Here is a 9,177-nt window from a genome sequence, read left to right on the forward strand (position 1 = left end):
AGTGAAGACTCCAAGCTCAAAGGACCAGCAAATATCTTCAACAAAATCATACAAGAAAACTTCCCTAACCTAAAGAAAGATGTCTATTAACATACAAGAAGCTGACAGAACTCCAAACAGATTGGACTAGAAGAGAAAATCCTCCAATCAAAAAATAGTCAAAATACCAAATGCACAAAATAAAGAAAGAATATTAAAAGCAGTAAGGGAAAAAGATCAAGTAACATATACAGGCAGACCATCAGAATCATACCAGACTTCTCACCAGAGAATATGAAAGCCAGAAAATCCTGGAAAGATGTCATACACACCGTAAGAGAACACAAAAGCCAGCCCAGGTTACTGTATCCTACAAATCTCTCAATTAAGATAGATGTAGAAACCAAGATATTCAGTGACAAAACCAAAGTTATACAATATCTTTCTACAAATCCAGCCCTGCAAAGGATAATAAATGGTAAAGCCCAATATAAGGAGGCAAGCTACAACCTAGAAAAAGAAAGAAACTAATCGTATTAGCAACAAAACACAGAGAAGCAAACAAACATAATCTCACAAACAAATATGAATATAACAGGAAGCAATAAACACTATTCCTTAATATCTCTCAACATCAATGGTCTCAACTCCCCAATAAAAAGACACAGATTAACAAACTGGATACACAGTAAGGACCCTGCATTCTGCTGCCTACAGTAAATACACCTCACAGACAAAGACAGAAACTACCTCAGAGTAAAAGGCTGGAAAACAATTTTCCAAGCAAATAGTCTGAGGAAGCAAGCTGGAGTAGCCATTGCAATATCTAATAAAATCAATTTTCAACTAAAAGACATCAGAAAAATAATGAAGGACACTTCATATTCATCAAAGGAAAAATCCACCAAGATGAACTCTCAATCCTAAATCTCTATGCTCCAAATACAAGGGCACCTAGATACAAAAAGAAACCTTACTAAAGCTCAAACCACACATTGCACCTCACACAATAATAGTAGAAGATTTCAACACCCCACTCTCATGAATGGACTGATCATGGAAACAGAAATCAAACAGAGACATAAGCAGACATAGAGAAATCATAAACAAAATGGACTTAACAGATATTTATAGAATATTCTATCCTAAAACAAAAGGATATACCTTCTTCTCACCACCTCATAGTACTTCCTCCAAAATTGACCATATAATTGGTCATAAAACAGGCCTCAACAGATACAGAAAGATAGAAATAATCCCATGTGTCCTATCAGAATACCACAGGCTAAAGCTGGTCTTCAATAACAATAAGGGAATAACGCCCATATAAACATGGAAGTTGAACAATGCTCTACTCATTGATAAACTGTTCAAGGAAGAAATAAAGAAAGAAATTAAAGACCTCATAGAATGGGTTGGGGATTTGGCTCAGTGGTAGAGTGCTTGCCTAGGGAGCGCAAGGCCCCGGGTTCGGTCCCCAGCTCTGGAAAAAAAAAAAAAAAGAAAAGAAAAAAAGACCTCATAGAGTTTAATGAAAATGAAGGTACAACATACCTGAGCTTATGGGATACAATGAAAGCTGTGCGAAGAAGAAAACTCACAGGTCTGAGTGCCTACAGAAGGAAAAAGGAGAGAGCATATGTTACCAGCTTGAGAGCACACCTAAAAGCTCTAGAACAAAAAGAAACAAATACACCCAGGAGGAGTAGAAGGCAGGAAATAATCAAACTCAGAGCAGAAATCAACCAAGTAGAAACAAAAAGGACCAGAGAAAGAATCAACAGAACCAAAAGTTGGTTCTTGAGAAAGTCAACAAGATAGAAAAACCCTTAGCCAGACTACTGAGAGGACACAGAGAGTGTGTCCAAATTAACAAAATCAGAAATTAAAAGGGAGACACCTACAGAGTCAGAGGAAATTCAAAAAATCATCAGATCCTACTACTAAAGCCTATATTCCACAAAACTTGAAAATCTGGAGGAAATGGACAATTTCCTAGACAGATAACAGGTACTGAAGTTAAATCAGGAACAGATAAACCATTTAAACAACCCCATAAATCCCAATGAAATAGAAGCAGTCATTAAAGGTTTCCCAACCAAAAAGAGCTCAGTTCCATACGGGATCAATGCAGAATTCTATCAGACCTTCATAGAAGACCTCATACCAATACTATCCAAACTATTCCACAAAATTGAAACAGATGGAGCACTACCAAATTCCTTCCATGAAGCCACAATTATTACTCTTATACCTAAACCACACAAAGATGCAACAAAGAAAGAGAATTTCAGACCAATTTCCCTTATGAATATTAACCCAAAAATACTCAATAAAATTCTGGCACACCGAATCCAAGAGCACATCAAAATAATCATCCATCATGAACAAGTAGGCTTCATCCCAGAAATGCAGGGCTGAATTTAAATACAGAAAACCATCAATGTAATCCACTATATAAACACACTGAAAGAACAAAACCACATGATAATTTCCTTAGATCTTGAGAAAGCATTTGACAAAATTGAACACACCTTCATGATAAAAGTCCTGGAAAGAATAGAAATTCAAGGCCCATACCTAAACATAGTAAAAGCCATATACAACAAACCTGTAGCTAATACTAAACTAAATGGAGAGAAATTTTAAGCAATCCCACAAAAATCAGGAACTAGACAAGGCTTCACACTCTCTCCCTACTTATTCAATATAGTTCTTGAAGCTCTAGACAGAGCAATCAGACATCAAAAGGGGATCAAGGGGATACAGATTGGAAATAAGAAGTCAAAACATCACTATTTGCAGATGATATAATAGTATATTTAAGTGAAACCAAAAGTTCCACCAGAGAACTACTAAAGCTGATAAACACCTTCAGCAAAGTGGCTGGGTATAAAATTAACTCAAATAAATCAGTAGCCTTCCTCTACACAAAAGAGAAACAAGCCGTGAAAGAAATTAGGGAAACGACACCCTTCATAATAGTCCCAAATAATATAAAATATCTTAGTGTGACTTTAACCAAGCAAGTAAAAGATCTGTATGATAAGAACTTCAAGCCTCTGAAGAAAGAAATTGAAGAAGACCTCAGAACACGGAAAAATCACCCATACTTATGGATTGGCAGGATTTACATAGTAAAAATGGCCTTTAACCAAAAGCGATCTACAGATTCAATGCAATGCCCATCAAAATACCAATCCAATTCTTCAGACCATTAGTCAGAAAAATTTGCAAATTCATCTGGGATAACAAAAAACCCAGGATACCTAAAACTATCCTCAACAATAAAAGGACTTCTGGGGGAATCACTATCCCTGAACTCAAGCAATATTACAGAGTAATTGTGATAAAAACTGCATGGTATTGGTACAGAGACAGGCAGGTAGACCAGTGGAATAGAATTCAAGACCCAGAAATGAACCCACACACCCATGGGCACTTGATTTTTGACAAAGGAGCCAAAACCATCCAATGGAAAAAAGATAGCATTTTCAGAAAATGGTGCTGGTTCAACTGGAGGTCAGCATGTGGAAGATTGCAGATCGATCCATGCTTATCACCCTGTACAAAGCTTAAATCCCAGTGGATTAAGGACCCCCACATCAAACCAGATACACTCAATCTAATGGAAGAAAAAGTGGGGAAGCATCTCGAACACATGGGCACTGGAAAAAAATTCCTGAGCAAAACACCAATAGCTTTTGCTCTAAGATCAAGAATCAACAAACCGGATCTCATAAAACTGCAAAGCTTCTGTAAGGCAAAGGACACTGTGGTTTGGAGAAAGCGGCAACCAACAGGTTGTGAAAAGATCTTTACCAATCCTACAACTGATAGAGGGCTTATACCCAAAATATACCAAAAACACAAGAAGTTATACCACAGGGAGACAAATAACCCTATTAAAAAATGGGGTTCAGAGCTAAACAAAGAATTCACTGCTGAGGAATGCCTAATGGCTGAGAAACACCTAAAGAAATAATCAACATCTTTAGTCATAAGGGAAATGCAAATCAAAACAACCCTGAGATTCTACCTCAAACCAGTGAGAATGGCTAAGATCAAAAACTCTGGCAAAAACAGATGCTGGTGAGGATGTGGAGAAAGATGAACACTCCCCCATTGCTGGTGGGATTGCCGACTGGTACAACCATTCTGGAAATCAGCATGGAGGTTCCTCAGAAAAGTGGACATTGAACTACCTGAGGACCCAGCTATACCTCTCTTGGGCATATACCCAAAAGATGCCCCAACATATAAGAAAGACACGTCATCCACTATGTTCATAGCAGCCTTATTTATAATAGCCAGAAGCTGGAAAGAACCCAGATGCCCTATGACAGAGTTATGGACACAGAAAATGTGGTACATCTACACAATGGAATATTACTTAGCTATCAAAAACAATGACTTTATGAAATTCATAGGCAAATGGATGGAACTGGAAAATATCATCCTGAGTGAGTTAACCCAATCACAGAAAAACACACATGGTATGCACTCATTGATAAGTGGCTATTAGCCCAAATGCTTGAATTACCCTAGATGCACAGAGCACATGAAACTCAAGAAGTATGACCAAAATGTGAATCCTTCATTCCTTCTTTAAAGGGGGAACAAGAATACCCTTGACTAGGAATAGGGAGGCAAAGTTTAGAACAGAGGCAGAAGGAACACCCATTCAGACCCTGCCCCACATATGGCCCGTACATATACAGCCACCAAACTAGATAAGATGGATGAAGCAAAGAAATACAGGCTGACAGGAACTGGATGTAGATCTCTCCTGAGAGACACAGCCAGAATACAACCAATACATACGGGAATGTCAGCGTTGAACGGGACCCCGTTGAAGGAATCAGAGAAAGGACTGGAACAGTTTGAAGGGGCTTGAGACTCCATATGAACAACAATGCCAACCATCCAGAGCTTCCAGGGACTAAGCCACTACCCAAAGACAATACATGGACTGACCCTGGGCTCCAACCTCATAGGTAGCAATGAATAGCCTAGTAAGAGCACCAATGGAAGGGGAAACCCTTGGTCCTGCAAAGACTGAACCCCCAGTGAACGTGATTGTTGGGGGGAGAGTGGTAATGGGGTGGAGGATGGGGAGGGGTAGCCCATATAGAAGGGGCGGGGGAGGAATTAGGAGGATGTTGACCTGGAAACCGGAAAGGGGAATAACAATTGAAATGTAAATAAGAAAAACTCAAATTAATAAATATAAAAAAATAAAATTTAAAAAAAGTATCGACAAATCGGATCTCCTAAAACTACAAAGCTTCTGTAAACAAATGACACTGTTATTAGGACAAAACAGCAACCAACAGATTGCGAAAAGATCTTTACCAATCCTACAACTGATAGAGGGATAATATCCAAAACATACAAAGAACTAAAGAAGTTACACTCCAGAGACCCTCTTTAAAAAAATGGGGTTCAGAGCTAAATAAAACATTCTCAGCTGAGGATTATTGAATGGCCAAAAAGTAACTAAAGAAATGTTCAAAATCCTTAATCATGTGGGAAATGAAAATCAAAACACCCCTGAAATTCCACCTCACATCAGTCAGAATGGCCAAGATCAAAAACTCCGGCGACGGAAGATGCTGGCGAGGATGTGGAGAAAGAGTGTCACTCCTCCATTGTTGGTAGGATAGCAGACTGGTACAACCATTCTGAAAATCAGTGTGGAGGTTCCTCAGAGAATTGGACATTGCACTACCTGAGGACCCAGCTATTCCTCTCTTGGGCATATACCCAAAAGATGCTCCAACATACAACAAAGATACATGCTCCACTATGTTCATAGCAGCTTGTTTATAATAGCCAGAAGCTGGAAAGACCCAGATGCCCTTCAAGAGAATTATGGATTAAAAAAATGTGGTACATCTACACAATGGAGTACTACTCAGCTATCAAAAACATTGAGTTCATGAAATTCATAGGCAAATGGAATAAACTAGAAAATATCATCCTGAGTGAGGTCACTCAATCACAGAAAAACACACTTGATATGCACTCATTGATAAGTGGATATTAGCCAAAAAGCTCGAGTTGACAAAGATACAATCTACAGACCACAGGAAGCTCAAGAAAGAGAAGGATGACAGAATACAGCAAACACAGAGGTGCATGCCAGCAGCAAACCACTGAACAGAGAATAGGACCACCATTGAAGGAATCAGAGAAAGAACTAGAAGAGCTTGAAGGGGCTCGAGACCCCATATGTACAACAATGCCAAGCAACCAGAGCTTCCAGGGACTAAGCCACTACCTAAAGACTATACATGGACTGACCCTGGACTCTAACCTCATAGGTAGCAATGAATATCCTAGTAAGAGCACCAGTGGAAGGGGAAGCCCTGGGTCCTGCTAAGACTGAACCCCCAGTGAACTAGATTGTTGGGGGGAGGGCGGCAATGGGGGGGGAGGATGGGGAGGGGAGCACCCATAAAGAAGGGGAGGGGGGAGGGGGATGTTTGCCCGGAAACCGGGAAAGGGAATAACACTCGAAATGTATACAAGAAATACTCAAGTTAATAAAAAAAAGAAAAGAAAAGAAAAGAAAGAGAAGGATGACCAAAATGTGGATGCTCCCACTCCTTTTGTAATGGGGAAAAATTACCCATAGGAGGGGATATGGAAGTAAAGTTTAGGGCAGTGACTCACAGAATGGACATTCAGAGCCTAACCCACATGGTATATATATATATATATATATATATATATATATATATATATATATATATATATATATATATATATATATATATATATATATATATATCCACAAAAACTAAATAAGATTGATAAAGCTAGAAAATGCATGATGAAAGGGACCAGATACAGATCTTTCCTGATAGACACATCCAGAGCATGTCCAATCCAGAGGTCAATGCTAGCAGCAAACCACCAAACTGAGGACAAGACCCCCTTGGAGGGAATTAGAGGAAGTATTGAAAGAGTTGAAGGAGCTAGCAACCCCAAAAGAACAACAATGCCGGTAAAACGCTGAGCACCAGGCTTTAGGTCTCATGCATGGTTTGCCATGCGATACTGAAATGAAACTACTGTTTGAGAAATAGAAAAAGTCATCTTATTTTGTCAACCTTAGATGATTTTAATTAATTGTGTGTGTGTGTGTGTGTGTGTGTGTGTGTATGTGTGTGTGTGTGTGTGTGTGTGTGTGTGTGTGTGTGTGTGTGTGTGTGTGAGTGCAGGTGCTATAGAAGGCCAAAGGCATTGGATCCTCTGGAGTTAGAGTTACAGGAGAGTTTGAGCCTCTAGTCATGGGTGATAGGAACCGACTCTGGTCCTTAAGGATCTCGGTATAAAAACTGCTTTCACCAAGAAATGTGGGGAGACTGCTTTCATTGCACCCCAGTGTGAAATGATTCCAATTGAGTGGGTATGCCGAAGAATCGCCACTGGATCTTTTCTCAAAAGGAACCCTGGTGTGAAGGAGGGGTATAGGTTTTATCCACCAAAAGTAGAGATGTTCTTCAAGGATGATGCCAATAACGACCCACAGTGGTCTGAGGAGCAACTCATCGCTGCAAAATTTTGTTTTGCTGGACTCGTTATAGGGCAAACTGAAGTGGATATCATGAGTCATGCCACACAAGCTATTTTTGAAATTCTGGAGAAATCCTGGCTGCCCCAAAACTGTACGCTGGTTGATATGAAGATTGAGTTTGGCGTTGATGTAACCACCAAAGAGATTGTTCTTGCTGATGTCATAGATAATGATTCCTGGAGACTATGGCCATCAGGAGATCGGAGCCAGGAGAAAGACAAACAGTCTTATCGGGATCTCAAAGAAGTAACTCCGGAAGGACTCCAGATGGTAAAGAAGAACTTTGAGTGGGTTGCAGACCGAGTGGAGTTGCTTCTCAAGTCAAACAGTCAGTGCAGGGTGGTAGTGCTGATGGGGTCGACCTCTGACTTTGGTCACTGTGAAAAAATTAAGAAGGCTTGTGGAAACTTTGGGATTCCATGTGAACTTAGAGTAACATCTGCACATAAAGGACCAGATGAAACTTTGAGGATTAAAGCAGAATATGAAGGGGATGGCATACCTACTGTATTTGTCGCAGTGGCGGGCAGGAGCAATGGACTGGGCCCAGTGATGTCTGGTAATACTGCATACCCGGTTATCAGCTGTCCCCCAATCACAGCAGACTGGGGTGCTCAGGATGTGTGGTCATCTCTGCGACTGCCCAGTGGTATTGGCTGTTCAACTATACTTTCTCCAGAAGGATCAGCCCAGTTTGCTGCTCAGATATTTGGGTTAAACAACCATTTAGTGTGGGCCAAACTTCGAGCGAGCAAACTGAACACGTGGATATCCTTAAAGCAGGCTGATAAGAAAATCAGAGAGTGCAATTTGTAATAAAGCAATTTAATTTGTAGGAGAAAAGTTACATATTCCTAGTTTGGATTTAAAAAAAAAATCAAGCAAAATGATTTCACATCAGAGAAAACAATTCAGTTTATTTTCTGGCTCTATGTAGTGATATGTCCCTGTAGCCTGAGCACTCTAGAGGATCACTAAATTCAAGGCCAGCCTGAATTGTGTATTGAGACCCTGTATTTGCTGGGGAGGGGATCTTGGCACAACGCTGCTAAATTACATCTCGCTTTCTATATAGTCATTGTTGGGTAAATATGTAATTATGGAACTGGAGCAATGTGTCTGTGGTTCAAGAACCAGTATGGCTCTCCTGCAGATGCCCTGAGTTTGGCTCCCAGCATCCATGTAGACTGCCTCACAATAAATAACCTTTAACCCGGAAAAAAAAAAAAGAATAACAATGCCAACCAACCAGAGCTTCCAGGGACTAAACCACTACTGAAAGACTATACATAGACTGACCCAGGGCTCCAACTGCATATATAGCAGAGAATAGCTTTGTTGGGGTACCAGTGGAAGGGGAAGCCCTTGGTCCTGCCAAGGTTGTACCCTCAGTGCAGGGGAATATGTTGGGGGACAATAAGGGGGATGTATAGGGGGAATACCCGTATGAGGGAGGGGGAGGGAAGTGAATGGGGGCTTATGGACAGGAAATCGGGAAAGGGAATAATGTTTGAAATGTAAGTGAAGAAATATATCTAATAAAAAATTTTAAAAATACTACACACACACACACACACACACACACAGCTGCATACCAATACTGCCAAACTATT

The 9,177-nt window shown here is 40.1% G+C and overlaps 1 pseudogene across 1 annotated transcript; it reads left to right on the top strand.

Annotated features, from left to right (window-relative positions):
• The first annotated feature begins 7,348 nt into the window (after nucleotides 1-7,348).
• LOC100359876 (multifunctional protein ADE2-like) lies at nucleotides 7,349-8,793 on the top strand (annotated as a pseudogene). Its single transcript, XR_015646464.1, has one exon. The product of XR_015646464.1 is annotated as a multifunctional protein ADE2-like (transcript).
• Nucleotides 8,794-9,177: the final 384 nt, after the last annotated feature.

The sequence above is a fragment of the Rattus norvegicus genome, chromosome X (genome assembly GCF_021556685.1).
Source record: "Rattus norvegicus strain SHRSP/BbbUtx chromosome X, alternate assembly SHRSP_T2T, whole genome shotgun sequence".
NCBI classification, from domain to species: Eukaryota; Metazoa; Chordata; class Mammalia; order Rodentia; family Muridae; genus Rattus; species Rattus norvegicus.